At 37.8% G+C, this 19,054-nt stretch overlaps 1 protein-coding gene across 4 annotated transcripts in view; it reads right to left on the bottom strand.

Annotated features, from left to right (window-relative positions):
* The window catches only part of zfhx4 (zinc finger homeobox 4), a 227,581-nt gene that overhangs the window by 112,001 nt on the left and 96,526 nt on the right, over nucleotides 1–19,054 (bottom strand). The gene's annotated exons all lie outside the window — the stretch shown is intronic.

Raw genomic sequence — 19,054 nt, 5'->3', positions numbered from 1 at the left:
ATATTGCTAGGTAAAAAGCAAATATTTAACCCATCAAATCTATTGAGGCATAAGGAAAAACCCTTCTCAACTCATGTTGAGTCCCTGGTTTTATTGTGGTGATAATCTGTATAAAATGTGTTTTAATTAGAGAATCATAAAATAATAGAGGATCAAGAGAATCAATATTAGCAACTACAAAGAATAATGTTTGGGAGGATACAAATCTGATTCACGACCAAGGTGGAATGACTAGTTTGTCTTCGGGTAAGACCGTACATTAACTAGACATAAAATCATTTCACATTCTTTTACTTATTAACTTGTGACTCCGCCCCCTTATAAATAAGCCTGTCCCGATCTAATATTGATTTAGTCTGATACCAGCCACCCAAAAACAGATTTCACCATATTTTTATTTTGGCACTTGTGAAATACTTTCTATAACGTAATTCGCTATATAACTTAGCAATTGATATCCTAAAATTGAGAGGTAATTCAGAGTAATATGCAGGGTTGGGTAGGGTTACTTTAACTTGATTACTTTCAATTACTTTTGGATTACTCCAATACCAAATATGCTAATGAAAGACAAAAGGAACTAAATATGAATAAAATTACTAAATTTTGTGCAGGATTGGGGAGTAACGGAATACATGGAATGGCAAAAATGATGTTGGCAAGCTGTTTGGATTTATTTTCATTTTGTTTCTGTCGCATTTTATGTTAGTTTTGCCAGAGATCAAAGCCAGGAGAGAAAGCTTACCACGTGTTGTGAGTCATAATTGCATTCATATTTAGTTTATTTTGTCTTTTATTAGCATATTTGGTATTGGGGTAATCCAAAAGTAATTGAAAGTAATCCAGTTAAAGTAACCCTACCCAACCCTGGTAATATGCCGACCAGGCCCAATTAGAGGAACAATATTGTCCAAACCTAAACTACAGATCCAACAATCACATGGGATCTCTGTTTTGGCCAGAGTTTACCACTTCTAGTTTCTAACAAGAAAAAAATAAAATAAAATGTGCCACGTTTTAATGTCAAAAGGTTGATATAAGTACATTGCGTCTTTTTGCAATGCAGAATATACACTTTTGTACCCATCTGTTTGCACAAGTAACTTATATGGTGACGGCATGTTACCACAGATACAAATGGCAACAACATGCCCTCCAGCTATTGAATTTTGTAATGACAAATAGACATAAAAATAATTACATGAAATTGCCGCTTAGATCATTCAAACACTCCAAATGAGAAACACTAGCAGGCCGTTTGACTCGACCGGCTCTTCTCAGGTAGCTTGCGTGTAAATGAGCCGACATTAAAAGAAAGCTTTAAAGGGCTCTATTGACCTTCACCCTCATCCACCTGCTGCTTAATTCTGACTCGCTTTGCACAACAAAGCTACAAAGCAATTAGAGGATTAATCCGTACCAATCCGAGGCCAAACAAAGCCAGTGGGAGGGAAAGTGAAAGCGTGAGGAAAGAAATCAAACGCTCGGGTGTATGTTTGCGGGAAAGTGCGTGTGTTTTTTGTGCACGCGCTATAATCATTTTTAATCTGACGTATCCAAGAGATGATTCCGGGGGGACTAGTGATAGATTAAAAAAGATAAATTATGTTTCCGTTCTACGCGTCTCACTCGGTTTCTGACGAGGTTTATTCTGAGAGATTAAAGGAGGACAATTGGATATGAGAAATAAATTGAGCATGAAATACTTTCAGAATGTATTAATATATTCTGATACCAACTTTTTACTCTTGATACAATATCGATATTTCAGGCAAGATTATCCAAAGTTGTTAAATTTTAGATAATTCTGGTTCTTCTCTCCAGGTGAGTCGGGTTAAATTTATCAAATTTTATCCTTAAAGAGACAGTGTGCATTTTTTAGCACAGCCCACCAGTGATAGGTTATTGCGACTGTATATTAAATTTAATATCTACATGGCATGGTGTTTCTGTGGTGGACTAAACTTCAAACAATTATAACCTGGTAATAACATTGTAACAACAGTAATAACATATTTTTTTAGAAACAGATTTAAAAATGGTAGCCTATCGTAGCAATCAGCGACAAAACGTAGCTCTCAGCTTAAAAAGATGTACCTCCTAGTGATGAGAAAAATTTCACTTATTAACAAAAATTATATTATATTGTGTTATATTCATAAAAATGTATAACCTATCATATAAGCGGATTTTTTTTTAAAATTTGAATTTATTTTACTAAACACGGGCCTCACCTAGAGGGAGCTGATATAATTGCTACCATCTTGAAGGTATACAAAGTGTGATATATGACCAATGCATGTTGCTGTATTGTGTAATGCAATGCAAAATGAGCGCTACAAAGCACAAAAAGGAAGAAAAGCCAGAGAGACTCAACGTGACCAAACCGCACCATTTTCCTACTTTTTTTGCCCAGAATTCATGCAGAATACATGTGTGTTTTATTTGACCACTAGACGTCGCTCTATTGTGTAGTGCAACCGGAAACAAGTGCTAGAAATCAAAAGAAAGAATACACTAGTACGAAGACTCGAAGTGACAAAGAAGCACATGTTCCCCTCTAATTCTCAAGTGCGCTCTATAGAAATTCAAGTACTGTTGCTTATTATTCAAATAAAATAGTTTTTATAATTAATTTGTTTATTTTTAACACTAGGAAATGCTCAGTAATACCCAACATCCCTTGATAAGGCAACCAAGTTTGCATGGTTCTAATAAGGAAATAACTACGTTTAACTATTGGAATGGATTTAAGGTATACTAGCACCAATATTGGACAGTAGGGAGGAAATTTGCTTGTCCGGCTTATATTGGACCCAAATCAATAACAGATATGTTATTCATTCTCTTTTATAGCGACATCAAATGCTGATTTCTATTTGCTAACACCTTCTCGCACTGACCACCACAGGCCAGCAAATCTAAAAACAAGCTCAAACACGCCTAGCTCTGAAAGCACACTTGTTTTTTGGAAGAAGAAAACATAGTAACAATAAGCTTCACCTCCTAAACAAGCCACAAGTTAAAACAAGCCATAAATATGTGTTCTGTCAAAGGAATGCATGACGTTATTTCAGTCTTTAACGAGCATTTTTTTTTCTCAATGGTTTGCTTTGCACTCACACCGAGGTTCCTCATGGACACTTTCCATTGGACAATGGAATATAAAAAATATATAAATATAGAATGCATCTTTAGAAATGTTTACATTCTGTTTTCCATTGTTTAAGTTATAGCTAGTATATGACATGCATGCATGACCTAAATGTCTAGTGTTTGTTTTGGATCCCTTGGCAGCTCTTTGACAGCAGCTGGGTATTGGCATGTTCTCAAAGAAACCATAAGCATATCCATGACTTGTTTTAGCTAGTTTAACATTTGAATTCTACATTGTCTAGATAATGGAATATACTCCTTACACGTTTGTTCTGCTTAATTCTGTTTTGATTATTAGACACCTGCATATAAGTATGGAAGCGACACCAGGGTTGTTTATTATTTTGACAACTATGCACTGTTTACATTGTTGTTGCTATTGGACAATAATGTTATTGCTCTTTAATTTCCATAACCTTTAGGGTTGATTTGCATTTTGTAACTGATATGTTTATTCTGCTTTTTAATAATAAACACCTGGAACAGAAATTGAATAGGATTCCCAGTTGTTATGCTATTACACCTTATTGTTTATTCGTTATTTTAACTATTATGCACTGTTTGTCACAGTTGGGTGTTGCTGTTTTTCGGGTTCCACACTCTTTAGGGTAGATCTGCCTTGCAACATATATTTAATTTTGAAAAAATAGGTGAGGGGATGCCCATTGGAACAGGATGAAAACTCTTATCTGAGGTTTGGGTTCTTTCATGTTCTCCTTACAAGTTCAAAATCTGTTTTGTCCTTATTTTCAGTGCCTTCCCAATTACAAACTCACCAATAACCTAGACGATTTAATAAAAGGAACAGTCTATGAGGAGGACCTTGAGAACAGTTCAGGAATTTTGCATCCTGACGAGGACTTTTGGAATAGTCACAATTCTTCTTCTCCTAAGTTCAATATGCATTGGTGTCTTCTTAGGTACTAAACTATAAACGTATCAACTTTGTACTAATACAGACATACAAAATAGAACTTCGAGATTTTGTTAAAAAATTAAGTGCATTACAAACTAAATGCATTATTATCAGGGTTGGGTAAGGTTACTTCAACTGGATTACTTTCAATTACTTTTGGATTACTCCAGTACCAAATATGCTAATAAAAGACAAAAGAAACTAAATATGAATAAAATGACTAAATGTTGTGCAGGCTTTTGTGTGAGTAACGGAATACATGGAACGGCAAAAATGATGTTGGCAAGCTGTTTGGATTTATTTTCATTTTGTTTCTGTCGCATTTTATGTTAGTTTTGCCGGAGATCAAAGCCAGGAGAGAAAGTTTACCACGTCTTGTGAGTCATCATTTTATTCATATTTAGTTTCTTTTGTCTTTTATTAGCATATTTTGTATTGGAGTAATCCAAAAGTAATTGAAAGTAATCAAGTTAAAGTAACCCTACCCAACCCTGATTATTATTATATTCTGATTAAAATATGTAGCATTATGATTAGCTAAATGGCAAAAGAAACAACCTACCTACTATTTTTTTTTTCATTAAGTATGCCCCCTTGCTCTCACATGCACACACATAACACTGCAGACTCAGGTAATTAAAGTGACAGATCAGATCCTCTGAGAGGCAAATAATAGTCCAGGAATTTCAGCCTTGGAAGTCACACATTCAAAAAGGAAGAGAAGGGGTAAGAGACTATTTTTGTTTTGCCACCCCCCAAAATCAAGCCTTTTCCATCATTCCATCTTATGGTACTTTACTGAGACCTGGTCAGTCTGAAGAAGGGGGGATTTATTTTTTAATTGTTGTTCATTTTACCCAGTTTTTTTTCCAGACCTCTTTCCGTTGTTTGATGGCGATGCTTGTGTAGGGGTGATCAAAGAGTATTCAGATTAAACCACTGTAGCATACGTGATTCATAAAAATTGGCATTAGATTTGTTTCGAGGCCTGCCATAAATCACGTTTGTGAGTAGAGCACCAACCGAAGAGCGAGACAACAGACAACGGGTTCAAAACTTGATAAACTCCTGATGTCACAGTCTTTTGTCCTTCAATCATGCATACTCATGAAAACCCATAATTATCACGCCACCGTACTGTCATTTCCTCACACGTGAGATTGAGTTTTAAGACAGAGTCTGCAACCATATCCTAATGCAGAGTTGAGAAAACTATAGCCTGTCAGGCTTTTTAATACGGCCCTCCAAATGAAACTTCCTAAAAAAAAAAAAGATATATATAAAATAGTGCTTGTCCTCAGTGTCCCTACTCCGTAGCTCCTTTTTGGGTTGCAAGCCCCGCGAAAATTGAGGGATTACTACATCAACAGATACAAAATATCAATCTTTCTCCCAGCCCCTCGACCAAATTTCAGAACCCAAGGCGGCCTGCTACTCAAAAGTTTTGTCCGCCCTTGTCTTAACGGCTAGATGTGACCAGATACAGACTCTTTAAGGCCACCCGAAGGTCAAACTTTCTCAGCGTGTGGCCTCTCAGTCAAGCTACAAATCTTCTATCGAAATGTCAACTGGCGTTAACTAAAGACAAAGGCCGAGTTTGCTGTGAAAGCCGGCACATCTATCTCTCATTGACACCGACATGAATAGGCCTTCTCTGGTCTAATTAGGTCTGTTTATCTGTTGCCTTGCATTAGCATAGCCCATGACATACAAAGTTGGAGGGTAAAAATATCACTTTGATTAAATCGGCATACATGCGTTCAATCGAAGTCTAGGTGTAGTCGTATTGAAAACAGAACACAAGCAAATTATAAATTGGAATGACTCTATTGTGACCAAATATGTTTTGTTCGCATGCAACCAGTTTGTCGCCTTAGGCAATAGAGCAGACACTTGTTAGCCAAGTTAGATGCACCGCAAATATTTTGCCAGACAAACGTCTGACAATGCTGTGTCGTAATTACAAGTCTGTAAGAATAAAATACAGCTATCAATAGGATGAAATACCTTCTCAAGCGATGCGACACATATTAGGGCTGGGCAACATGGCCAAAAAGGAAATAAATTTGATATACTTCAACCAATAAACCCTATCAGACAAACATTTTAAAGCATTGATTTTCTGCGCTAGGATATTGGGGGTGCTGGAGCCCATCCAAGCCAACTTCGGGCAGTGGGAAGGGGAGACCCTGAACTGGTTGCAGGCCAATCACAGGGCGCACGGAGACAGACAACTCACTCGCTCATTCAGACCTAGGGACAAATTGGACCGGCCAATTAACTGGACATGCATGTTTTTAGAATGTGGAAGGAAACCGGAGTGCCCAAGCAGCCACAGGGAGAACATGCAAACTCCGGGGAGGGCGCGGAAGCTGGTATTAAACCCTGGACCTTCGCACCAAGGGGCTGCAGGCAAACCACCCAGACGCCATCATATTTTTTAATAAAAAAATACACTACGTTTAAAATTTTAAAATGCCTTTAAAGGGACACAGGGCAATTTTTGACGCTGTATTTTGCAGTGCAACCAATAATGAGTGCTTCAAAGAAAGACTAAAACTACAGAGACTCAAAGATACTAAATTTTTCTTCCAATTTTTTCAGTCCAGCCTTTCACACATTTTTGTTTTTTGGGATACACGTAAAAAAGGAGAAAAAATAATAAATAACTATTCCTCCACTGGCAAAAAAAATCGCTTAATGAACACTTAAAGAGACAATGTGTAATATTTGACCACTAGCAGTTGCTGTTTTGTGTCGTGCAACCGAAAATGAGTGCAATACAGCACGATAAAACAAAGTACAGCGACTCAAAGTGACTGAACAGATTTTTTTCCATTTTCTGGATACCTTTAAAAAATGTTTTAGAATTTTGGAGGTACTCATACTTAAAAGATGGTGGACCAACATGTTATCTCTCTCTACGTGGACGCCCATGTTATAAAAAAGGCCAACTTATTGACCTATAAGTATTTTAAAATGTGCACATTTCGATGATAGTTGATGTATTTCCGGTTATTATTTAAATCAACATCATTTCTCTTCAACGAATGAAGGTTTTTTTTACTATTTGGAAGTGCTAAATAATACAAAATGTACTTTTACATAAATATATTTAATATAAATTTATAGCTTGTGCCAAAAACACTTTCGTGCTTAGAACTATTTGATAGCAAGTAAATATTGTTTATCAATCAGCAGTAGCTTTGAGTTATTCAAATACATCAATACAATTCCGAATCTTGATTTCACGGTTCATCAAGTTTTGGAAATGCTGATTTTCGAAATGACAAATAAATTAAACTTATTTGGTTTAATGCCCATCCCTGACACAAACAAATAAATAAATAAAAAATATGTCTTGCCTAAAGTGACAATCGTGTTAGATCAGAGTCCAAATGTGCTGCTTTCGATTCCGGAATGCAAAATCTAGGGCCAAAATTTCGTAACTGCACTGCTTTCCACTTCCCTTCCTTCCCTCCAGACTATCGACTTAAAATATAAATCATGAAATGCATTGAGCCGTATTAGCAACAACAAAAAATGACAAAAACAATGACAGCGGATTAGTTTGTGTTTACTGGTTTAGCAAGCTGGGCAAGGTGAGGAATAAAAAAATAAGGGAGATTTTCAGCAGTAGTCGTCAAACAATGCTGGTTTTCAATAAAAAAAAACTAAACACAGTCTTTAACCCCTTCTTTCCTGTTCATTATATTAACGATTTTCATTTGTGACCAATTTGTGTCATTCATAAACTCATGTGTGGGTAAGATTTTAATGAAGTAGACATTCAAAATAAGGAGGAAAAACATCAATGAATTTTGAGTTTGCAAGCAGAACAGGAGATAATTTACAAGAAAACCTCACAGTGCTAAATTCCAAATCTGTTCTAAAAGCCTTCCCATGAGCCCTTTCTTTGTATATAATCTCCTAAATTACAAAAGCAGAGCCGGCTAAAAGGGCGTAGATTTCAAAGAATGGCAACCTTTTGGGCTGAAAGTAATCAGTGCATAACCTAACATTCAATGCAATATTCCTTGTAAGTATCCAATATCAAAAACAGAATAAACTTATACAAAATAAAAAGCTTTTGTTAAGCTGTAGACCTCAATTAAAGTAAAAGAATCAAAACATGTATTAGTTAACCGATTATATTTTTCAGCAAATGGGCAAATATTGGTTCAATAATCTAAATTAATGGAGCAGATGAGGAGATAGTTTATAAAAATACCACAAACCCCCTAAAAGGTTTAAGTAAAAAGTAATCGGTACGGTTTTAAGTCACTGCTTTTTTGAAAACCGCTACTAGAATACAGTCAAAAGTCAAGTCCAAAAAGGGGGAAAAGGGTAATCAATGATGAATCTTTGTGAAGTTAAGGGAAAAAAAGGTTGATTGGTCAGCGGGACGCCTGGAGCAGGTAACCTATCACTCGACATGATGACAGATAAATTGGCTCGACTGGACGCTCAGGTAACATTACACTAAACTGCCCTCGGGTCCACACCTGAAAAGTCATTGTTGGTGAAAGACAATACCTGGCTGATGTCGGAAATAACCTGCACCTCTAGACCTCTACGCCCTTAAAACGTCCATTGCCTGCCAGAGGTCAGATTTCACAAGAATGTTTGTAGACCTAAATTTAACCAAGATGGTGGGAAAATACCTTGGTCCACCAGTTGCTACTGCAAAAAAAAATGAAAAAGTTTCGGTATTATCCATGCCAAACGAACGACTTGAAGGCACATAAGACACATTTGTTTGCCCCCTGTCATGAACCTGCACTCAGGTTTCAGTTCTCTGTGGTTTTCTCTCTCTCTTCTGTCCAATCTATTCCATATTTGGCCCCTTTCAGATTAAATTTTCCTCCTCACAGCTGTGGTCACTTTCCAATGTTTTTTTTCCTCTTACTACGTCTCGTTCTGTTCCCTTGTTTAGTATATTGTCCCTTTGGTTCCTTGCTAGTACGCTGTCTCCTTGACACTATCCAAGCACCCTTGTCTCAGTTACTAGTATCCCTAGCTACATTCATGGATCACGAGTGCCGCCTGATAACCTCTTGGACTGATGCTTTTGCTTCTTGAGTTTACTGGAACACCAAACCCTCGATTCTTGGGTCACGATTGTTGCTTCTGGTGTTCTAGATCAGTGTTTTCCAACCTTTTTTGACCCAAAGCACATTTATTTCATTGAAATAACGCCACTAATCTATTTTTCTGGCCTGTCCACCTGCACCACCCTGATTCGGTTCTTGACACCCCCATAAAAATGATATTTTTCATTGCACTCAAATAGCTGTTGACATTTTTATGTAGTAGCATGTTTTTAATTTATCAGAATATACCTGTATATAAAATGTCATGCACTAAAACACATCTCTGAACTACCCCTTTAGCATTTTTAGTTTTTCAATGCAAATGATCACCAAAGATTTTCCATTACTTTGCTTTAATTATTTTTATATCTATATATACATGCATTTAATTATACAAGACATGTTAGATGAAATGCAGTTTTTATGAAAAAATATACAATGAAATATGACACGTGCATGTAAACAATACAATTGGATAGGCTTATGTTATTTCCTCATGCATTGGTGAGGTATTGGATTCAAGACTCTGTATCAGCATATACAAAAAAAAATAATAATCATGTTATGAGCCATTATTTTTGTCCTTGGCTTGGCCCCCATGCAGAATGTCTTAACCCAATGCAGCCCACCAATCCAAAAGTTTGCCCAACCCTGAGAAAGGATAAGTAAACAGCCCAGTCTAAAAACGTGAAATATTTGAAACCCAACCCAAGCTGAAACATTCAAATAAATATTCAGACCCTCACGGGTCACACAGTCTGCAATTACTGCCCTTTGCTAACGATTTTTTTTCATCATCAAAGGAGAAGCCAATCTACATAGCTAATGCCTCCAATTTTTCCCCCTTTCCGTCCTCCAACTCAAAACAGCAGAGGCTGAGGGTAAAAGGGAGGTAAAATGAAGGGGGGGAATTTTCTTTTGCTGGCAATCTGGAAACACTCTCCAGTTAATTAGGGTTGATTGGAAATGAACCGCACAAACAAAGGGCAGCCTATGTCCTGAATAATATGACTTGCGTGCATGTACGCACGCGTGCACGAGGTTGCTGGTGGGGAGGTGTTGGTTAGTGCTACCTTGGGAGCACAGAAGAAGCTCCCAGTCCTTGGACCCCAGTGTTTCCCATACATAGGAAGATTCTGGTGGGCCGCCAGGGTTTAACTGCTCCCGCCAGAATCTCACAAACTCAAGTAATCAAATTACATTTCTCATTTTATGAATGATCACAAACGCCATGGTGTCTATTTGTGCTTTGTATCTATGTCATTTAGAGGGAACAGCTGGGTAAAATGTGATATTGACAAGTGTCAGGTTTTCTCAAGTTGAACATTTTTCCACTGTCAGTGACCAGAAAAAGGTTTAGCGATAAGCATTCCGTGCAAAATACCCAGCGCCTTTTTAAATGGAAAAAAATGTGGCCCTGGCATTGGAAGCAATTAGAAAGTGTTGCTTACAGCAGGAAAATGCTTCGGTAGCTCACAAACTGTAGCCCATAAATTGCGCGTTACAATAACTTCTTGTCAACCATCGAAGAAGAACTGGCATCCTGGCATAGCAGCTATTACAAACCAGCTGTACTGATGTTTAATACTGTAATTTACCAAATCACTGATACGAGTATTATCCATTTATATATTTTCTGCACTGCTCACCCTTACTAGGGTCGTGTGGGACGCTGGAGCCCATTTGAGCTGTCCTCGGGAAGTGGGCAAGGGACACCCTGAACTGGCTACCAGCCAGTCGTAGGGCACATAGTAACAGACCATTTAATAGCTCCTTCACACTTAGGGACATGTTGGAGCTACCTAGCAACCTGCCATGCATGCTTTTTTTTTTAATGTGGGAGGAAAACCTACGCAGCCGCAGGGAGAACATGCAAACTCCATACAAGGAGGCCAGTGGGTCGAATTGAACATTTGACCTTTGCGCCATAGGGCTGAACCGCTAACCAATCATCCGCCATGCCGGACCTATCAGTGTTATATTGAATTACATTTAAAACGGAGATTTGGTCTGTGTACATGCCAATATGATCCCTCGAAATAGTACAGCATTAGAAAACTAGTTATTTGAAGTGTAATTTCGATGAAAAGCAGTTTTTTTAATTCAGTTAAATCCTGTCCTGTTCACTGTGCTCTGGGGCGTCACTCGTTTGCTGTATCATTGCCTTTCATAACTAATGTATTTATGATTTCAATAGCTTGGGAGGGCACACATTCATTATAGATCTAGTTTCTTGATTTTGCTCTAAAAATGCACTCAATCAATGCGTTTGAATTAAAAATGTACACAATTTTCCACTGTCCTAGTTCTGTCCACCCAACAGGGTCTCACAAAATTCTATGGGAAACACTGGACCCTCACCCTGATAACCCCCACACACACACTCGTAACGCCCACCCACCCAAGATTAAGGGAATGCACAGCCCAAAGAATGTGTGACGACCTCCACTGCCAGAGAGAGGGGGAAAGGGAGAAAAACTTGGAGCCCCTGATGCCACAAAAGCCAAGAAGGTAATTAAGTTTGAAAGAATAGAAGCACTACCACAAACAATGCAGCAGTGTCCATGGGGAGGGATTGGAGAGAGTGTGTATGTGTTTGGATGAGGGGGCAGAAAATCCATTAACATTCAGCGGCCGGGTGAGCGGGAGGAAAGAGGGCAAAGGGGAAGTAGGGGATGGCATTCTCTCTCTCTTTTTGCTCTTCGGCTTTTCTCCAAACGCAGCAAGACACGTATGTGTATCCTTTTATATGTGCTTCTTATATTTAAGGCTTCACTCACATCTGCTTTGAAGGCCCCCACCCTTCCATCTCAAATCCTGCATCCCCTCCTCTAAAACACAGGTGATTGGTTTTGCCCTTTTGGTGTTTCCTTGAGGGTACCGGTAACCCTTGCTGTTGCGATCTTAAAAAAAGTAAGGCCCAACCAATAACAGGGTTAATATATATTTAATATCTACAGGGATCAGAATGGAGATTTTCATTTTCAGCTGAAATAGCCAGGGTCCAGGAATACTGCAATATAAGTTCAAATGCAGTTCAGTCCCTGCAGCTTGAGCAACAATGCGGCCAATTTTTCTAACAGCCGCCAGGGTGCGCCAGAGCAATAAAGGAAAGAGTGAGACAGTCGGATTTTGAATTTGTTTGCTACGCAAGAGAAAAAGTGAAAAAGTCGGAATGCCTTTGGGGTTCAAAAACAGCGGAAATCCGCGGATCCGCGGAAAATTCTGATCCCTGTATCTAAAAGAGGAGCAATGATGTTTTGGCTGGTTACTTAAAGGGACAGTGTGTAATATTTGACGACAAGATGTCGCTTTATAGTGTAATGCGACCGAAAACAAGTGCTACAAAACACAAGGTTATAATCTACAGAAATTGCGGTATTTTTGTCAGGTATTAAAAGCTAGCAACGGCATTCTAACATTGGAAAATGTGTTATGAGAAATGTTTAGTAAAACAAATATTTATGTAAATATCTATCTCCAGCGTTGAGCTTCATTTCCCAGTATTCTTAGTCGCACAAACAGGAAGTAGGTTTGCCAATAGGACATGAGGTGGGAATAAGACTATGAAAAAAAAAACAGTTTAATCATTAAAATGGGTTTGTATAAATACATATAGACAAAAAAAGTGTGACAAATAACATAGCTAGAGAAATCAATCAAGAAGAAATATCGACAAAGTTGAAAACTAGGTCTTCAGTTGTGACTGCAGTCAGGGGAGGCAGGTGAGGTACCTCACCTGTCAGCATAGAAATATCAAATTAGCAATATATCTTATTGTCAATGTGTTATGTATTAAGGTAATTCCCTGTTTAACTTCACATTTTGGGGATTTTCTTTTTCAAAATAGCAGAATATTTACATTATTTTATGGGTATTATTAATGCAATGCATACGTTTTTCAAATAATCTAAAGGCACAGGGCAATGGTGAAACCGACCAAGAAACCTTTTGTTTCACAAACAATATTATATGTGATATTAGCAAGCTAACAGCAAGTCAGACCAACCAGTATGTTTTCATTCACACTGCGTTGAGTTTCTTTTTATAACGAGGATTAACTATCCATGCTTGCATTCAAAAGGAAAAATATGTCAAGTATAACTTCTGAGTGTCTGCAGATACAAAGTGAGGCACGCAATTCTCTTGCCTCATGGCAGAGGGTGTTATTGAGACCAACTAAGGAGTCTGATTTGGCCCACATCCAGTAACTTGTTTCTCTTTGATTGGGCCTTTTTTCACGAAGAAGGATCAATTGATGGTTCGATTCAAAAAGAGTAGTGCACAGATTTTATTTTTAAGTTAAGGTAAGACAATAAAACGTGTTTTTCCTTTGCCAGAGTTTATATATTGCTTTTGTGTTCAGCCAATAAAATGATGAATAAAATGTATATTAATTTATCTGTAAATCTGACTGTACTTCACCGCACGTCACTGGTTGTCAATCAGTTTTCAATTTGAACCCAAAAAGGAAACCCATATCAGAATGCTAAACCCTAACAAGATTAGCACCTAAGAAAAATCCATAGAAAAACATACGCATATATTTCATTCATCTGTGTTTTTTCCCCATTTCTCCACCACGAAAGTTTAACTCAATTAGCAAAGAATGCAATTTGATTTGCATGCTTGACACTAAACTTGTAAACACTCTTGACGCTTGGCGATTCGGCCATCCCTCCCTCTCCTACCGCGTGTTCGCGGCCAAGAAAGTACGTATTCATTGCTCAAGCATGTGTGTCGAACCTATTCATGAACAGTGCATAGATCATGAGACACACGAGTGTGAATCAGCCCAAAGACTGCTGATGCTAACGTGAGGTCCAAAACAAAAACAATAGCCCGACTCTTTTACCCGTCTCGTCTTCTGTCGAATAGCTGGCGACTAATTGCGACTTGCTGGCACGTTGTCACGGGTAATCTGCAAGGCTTTGTCTCTGTATCTCACCAGAGATGTGGATTAGCGCTAAAACGATGACTGCTTAATCCTTGATTTGCCCGTACTGAATAAATATTAATCTAGCATGCTCATCATGCTCTTGTAAGGTACAACATACACAATATGAAAGAGCTTAACCGTTACATAAATCGTGGCCTCATCTTTTGGATGAAGCTAAAGCATGGGGCAATATACGCACACATACTCGACACTGGGATTATTTGCCAAGAGAAATTATTAATCCCGCTAAATAAAGCCCCGAAAAAAATCTCTAAAAATGTTTTTCCCTTGGGGTATGTGGTGCAAACAATTACGCCCTTGCACGAAGGGGAGCAAAAAAACAAGTATCAGTCATTTGTGTTCATTCAGGAAAACATATGAGAAAATGGATACACACACATACTACATATTTGTTTTTTTTGTATATACGGTATTCCCTTGCGATAACGCGGTTTACTTTTCACCTTTTCGATTTGCATCGTGCATTGTGTTCCGCATTCAGATTGGCTAAACAGTCCCCCTGTTCGTTATTATTTGACGGAGCAATAGTTGTTTGAAAACAAAATGTTATAGAGTACTTTTTTGTCGAACAAATGCTTGAGCCTGTGAAATGGTTTGTTCTTTGGATTCAGTGTTTAATAGAATTTTAATTGTATAATAATTGTAAAAACAAAAAAGTTCCTACATCACAAATTTTGCTTTTTGAAACGTAACCCCGGGGATATACAGACGCTCCCCTACTTACGACCATTCGGCTTACGTAAAACGGAAGATACGAACATTTTTTTCGGGATGTCGAAAAATATCCAGACATTGCTGAAAGTTAGATTTTGTATTGTGTGCACCTTTTTCCAAGTACAGGACCTTACTGTAGTGCTACTTTCCGCTGCTACCGGCATGTGGTGGCGCTGTGAGAGGTCACCCAACATCCACTCAGAAGAAGAAACCCGCTTCCTCTTCCTAGTTCGAGTGTAAACTTTCTATACGGTATAGAGCGTGCTAAGAACTTTGACATTTTTTTATTGTTTAATATGTCGTGCATCCATTCAATATTGTTGGATTAAAGAAGATGCGAGCTATTTGAAATGAAAGTGTAATATGTAAGCTTGATGCTGTTGAGAAAATGGTTGGATCACTTTTTTTGGCCACTTTTTTACCAAACAGGAGGTCGCCTAACTGTTGAAGCTCAACTTCCAAAAGTAAGATCAACTTAACTATATTTATCATTAGAGAGCATATTATTTTATGAAATGTTTGTTTTTAATACAAAACAATACAGGTTACTTATACAAGCCTTAAACATACTTATATGAACCTAGACATACAAAATATAGCACTGAAGCAATTTACGAACAAATTCAACTTACGAACAATCGTCTCGTTCACAAGTAGAGCAGCGTCTGTATCTATATTGTATCTACAGTGATTTTGGAGAAAAAAATGAATTACATTTGTACCAGGCTTTAATTTTACATTTACATAATATTTTCAGCACTTGTGTTGCACAATTTTAAGATCACTATCCACCATTCTTAATAAAGAAAAACAAAAAAAACGAACGTCAAATTTAAAAAATATATATTGGCTAATTAGAGTATACATTTTTGGTGCAGAAAATTGATGGATGGTAGGGGCGCATGGAATTAAAACTACAGTAATAGCTACATATTGCACTACATTCTTTAGTGCAATGAAACATTGCTGATCAAAATCGAAAAGCATTGGATGCAACAGAAATTGAACTCGGGTTGCGGCAGTTAGAGTGCAGAAACCTAAGCACTGGACCACAAATATTAGATTTTATCGCATTGTCACACTATTTTTACTTAGTGCCAGAGACGAATGGTAGAGAATGGAGGAAACAAAAAAGTTGTCCTAAATGATATAAAAAAAACACCACGAGGGAAACAACTCAATGGTGCATCAAATGATGAAGCAGACATTGCGTTTAATTATGTATTTCAGGACGACTTACTGTATTCTCCAATCTCTAAGAATCGTTTAGTACCACGAGTACAAATAGTGTAATAGTGAAATAAATCCAATGCCATTTCGGCATATTATCTATATCACTGGTGGTCTTGTGGTTAGGATTCAATGCTCTCACCGCCACAACCGGGGTTCGAGTCCCGTTGCAAACAATATTATGCGATTTAGGTAAGCAATGTTTTGGAAATGTGGTCCTGTACCGTAAAACCTTGTAATAACGCACACCCAAACATTAAGTTATTTCATAGGTGCACGTTATGCAATTGTATCCACTGTATATTTTGGTATGTAAGGTCCACCGGGTTATAAGGCTCACTTTTGGGGGGTTTAGGTGCGCCTTACAGTTAAAAAAATGTATGTATAGAGTTTTAAAACGACGACCCTTTGCGCCATCTCACTGACATTTGTGCACGCATACCCACACTTAAAGTTGACAAGGCCGCGGTGGCAAAGCGCAGAAGAGGTTAAGCAAACAGCGTCCACGTCAGTCAAGGATAGCACACACTCATAAGCAGACACAGAGAGCAGTCTCTGACGCAGGCATTTCGCATCCACCTGGCAAATATAAAAGGCTGCTTATACTGTATCAACTAACCAGAGCCACAAATGCTTTGCTTGTTTTGTCCTATCAAAACTGGGTCACTTGTGAGGCAACTCTGATTTCAGACTCATTGATTTTTAAGGGAGGGAGATACATTTTTGGGTTGGAAAATTTCTGGGAAGATAGAAGCTAAGAATATATTTATACACAGGGTTGGGTAGGGTGACTTTAACTTGATTACTTTCAATTACTTTTGGATTACTCCAATACCAAATATGCTAATAAAAGACAAAATAAACTAAATATGAATAAAATTACAAAATGTTGTGCAGGCTTGGGGAGTAACGGAATACATGGAGCGGCAAAAATGATGTTGGCAAGCTGTTTGGATTTATTTTCATTTTGTTTCTGTCGCATTTTATGTTAGTTTTGCCGGAGATCAAAGAGATCAAAGCCAGGAGAGAAAGCTTACCACGTGTTGTGAGTCATCATTGTATTCATATTTAGTTTATTTTGTCTTTTATTAGCATATTTGGTATTGGAGTAATCCAAAAGTAATTGAAAGTAATCCAGTTAAAGTAACCCTACCCAACCCTGCAGATTGGGTTATTTTGAACTGTCTTGTTTTTTCAGTGATTGTGGGTCCAATGATGTCAAATCTCTTGAAAATTGTGCACTACTGTTGTTCGACATATTAACAGTATCGAATAACAGACTACTATTTTAACATTAGAATTTAAACACATTAAAACTTGATAAGTGTCTAGATACTAGTATAATTACTTGAAACATATAATAGGTACCTTGACAGATGTTGATGGTATGCACACCTCATGGTACATGTATTTAAATGGATTCATTGGGAATGTTGCAATGGATTCAGGTGGCGGACAACAAAACAACTCAACCTTTGAATACTCGTGAGAGGTCTTATTTCTGGACCCAGGGAATTACTAATTAACTTAAGGTTTTGCCTCTATATTTAATTAGCGAGGTCTACAAACGAACTTTAGACCAAGGCCATTTGCTTTTTAAACAACCTGATTACCCCCCTTTTTTTCTCTCCGTTCTGACAGCTGTTGTTAGTTTGCCTTCTTCTCACACACACAAAAACAAGAAATGCAGAGTTGTTATTTGGGAATCATGGTTACGTTTTCTGGTTACCACGAGAGAGAGAGAGAGAATTTTGGAAGTGTGGTGAAATGCACTGATTTTAAATGGGGGGAAAAGAGAATTTGTTTTCTGTCGTTCTTACTAAAAATTAACAGTCAGGTTTAGTACATGTAAGTTTTAAATTAGCGCCAAAGTATTAGTTTATCAAATTAACATTTAATGTCATGCAAAGTTTAGGGGGCAAACTCTTTCATTGGGTTCAAAATTGGCAGAGGAACTCCAACAAGGTGGAAAAAAAGGATTTTAAGTGTTTTATATCTACCCAAAGTCCAAGATCTAGACCTATCCAATATGTCTCATTAGCAGGGTTGGGTAGGGTTACTTTAATTGGATTACTTTCAATTACTTTTGGATTACTCAAATACCAAATATGCTAATAAAAGACAAAAAATACTAAATATGAATAAAATTACTAAATTTTGTACAGGCTTGGAATACATGGAACGGCAAAAATGATGATGGCAAGCTGTTTGGATTTATTTTCATTTTGTTTCTGTCGCATTTTATGTTAGTTTTGCCGGAGATCGAAGCCAGGAGAGAAAGCTTACCACGTGTTGTGAGTCATCATTTTATTCATATTTAGTTTATTTTGTCTTTTATTACCATATTTGGTATTGGAGTAATCCAAAAGTAATTGAAAGTAATCCAGTTAAAGTAACCCTACCCAACCCTGCTCATTATCGTGTATGAATTAATATATACATAAAGATATCTGAATATACATGTTGTATTTCATAACTTAATTGTTTAGAAATAGATACAATTTAAGAAATTTGTGTTGAAACACTCCAAGTTAAAGCTATATAATATATTAGGGAATTGTTTTTAGGCACTAAATCTGCTAATATGTGTCATGATTACTGATTAGCCTCACCTGTGCCCGCTCATTGGGCGCCAGCCCCTGCGAGCTACCTGATTGGTTCCCTGTCCTTTTTTAAGCCCCGTACTGTCACTCTCCGGTTGTCAGTCCGTCAGCGAACCTCTGTTGTTACAAGGCAAGCAGTTTGAGCCTGACTCCCGCCTGTCCCGTTTTTGCACCTGTTATTCAACCAGTCCGTTCTGATCTCCCTGTTTGTCTCCGGCTCCGACCTGCTTTTTGATCCTGACGACGTTTGCTGTCCCGGCTTATGACCCGTTTTTGATCCCGACCACGTTTTTGCTCTCCTGTCCCGGCTATCGACCTGTTTTTCCGGCCTTGACACCGCCATCTCCCGCTCCGGAAGATCCCCTTCCGTATTCAGATCTTG

The sequence above is a fragment of the Urocampus carinirostris genome, chromosome 18 (assembly GCF_059441175.1).
Source record: "Urocampus carinirostris isolate Australia breed hairy pipefish chromosome 18, RoL_Ucar_1.0, whole genome shotgun sequence".
Lineage (NCBI taxonomy): Eukaryota > Metazoa > Chordata > Actinopteri > Syngnathiformes > Syngnathidae > Urocampus > Urocampus carinirostris.
This window is presented reverse-complemented; position numbering and strand designations above follow the sequence as displayed.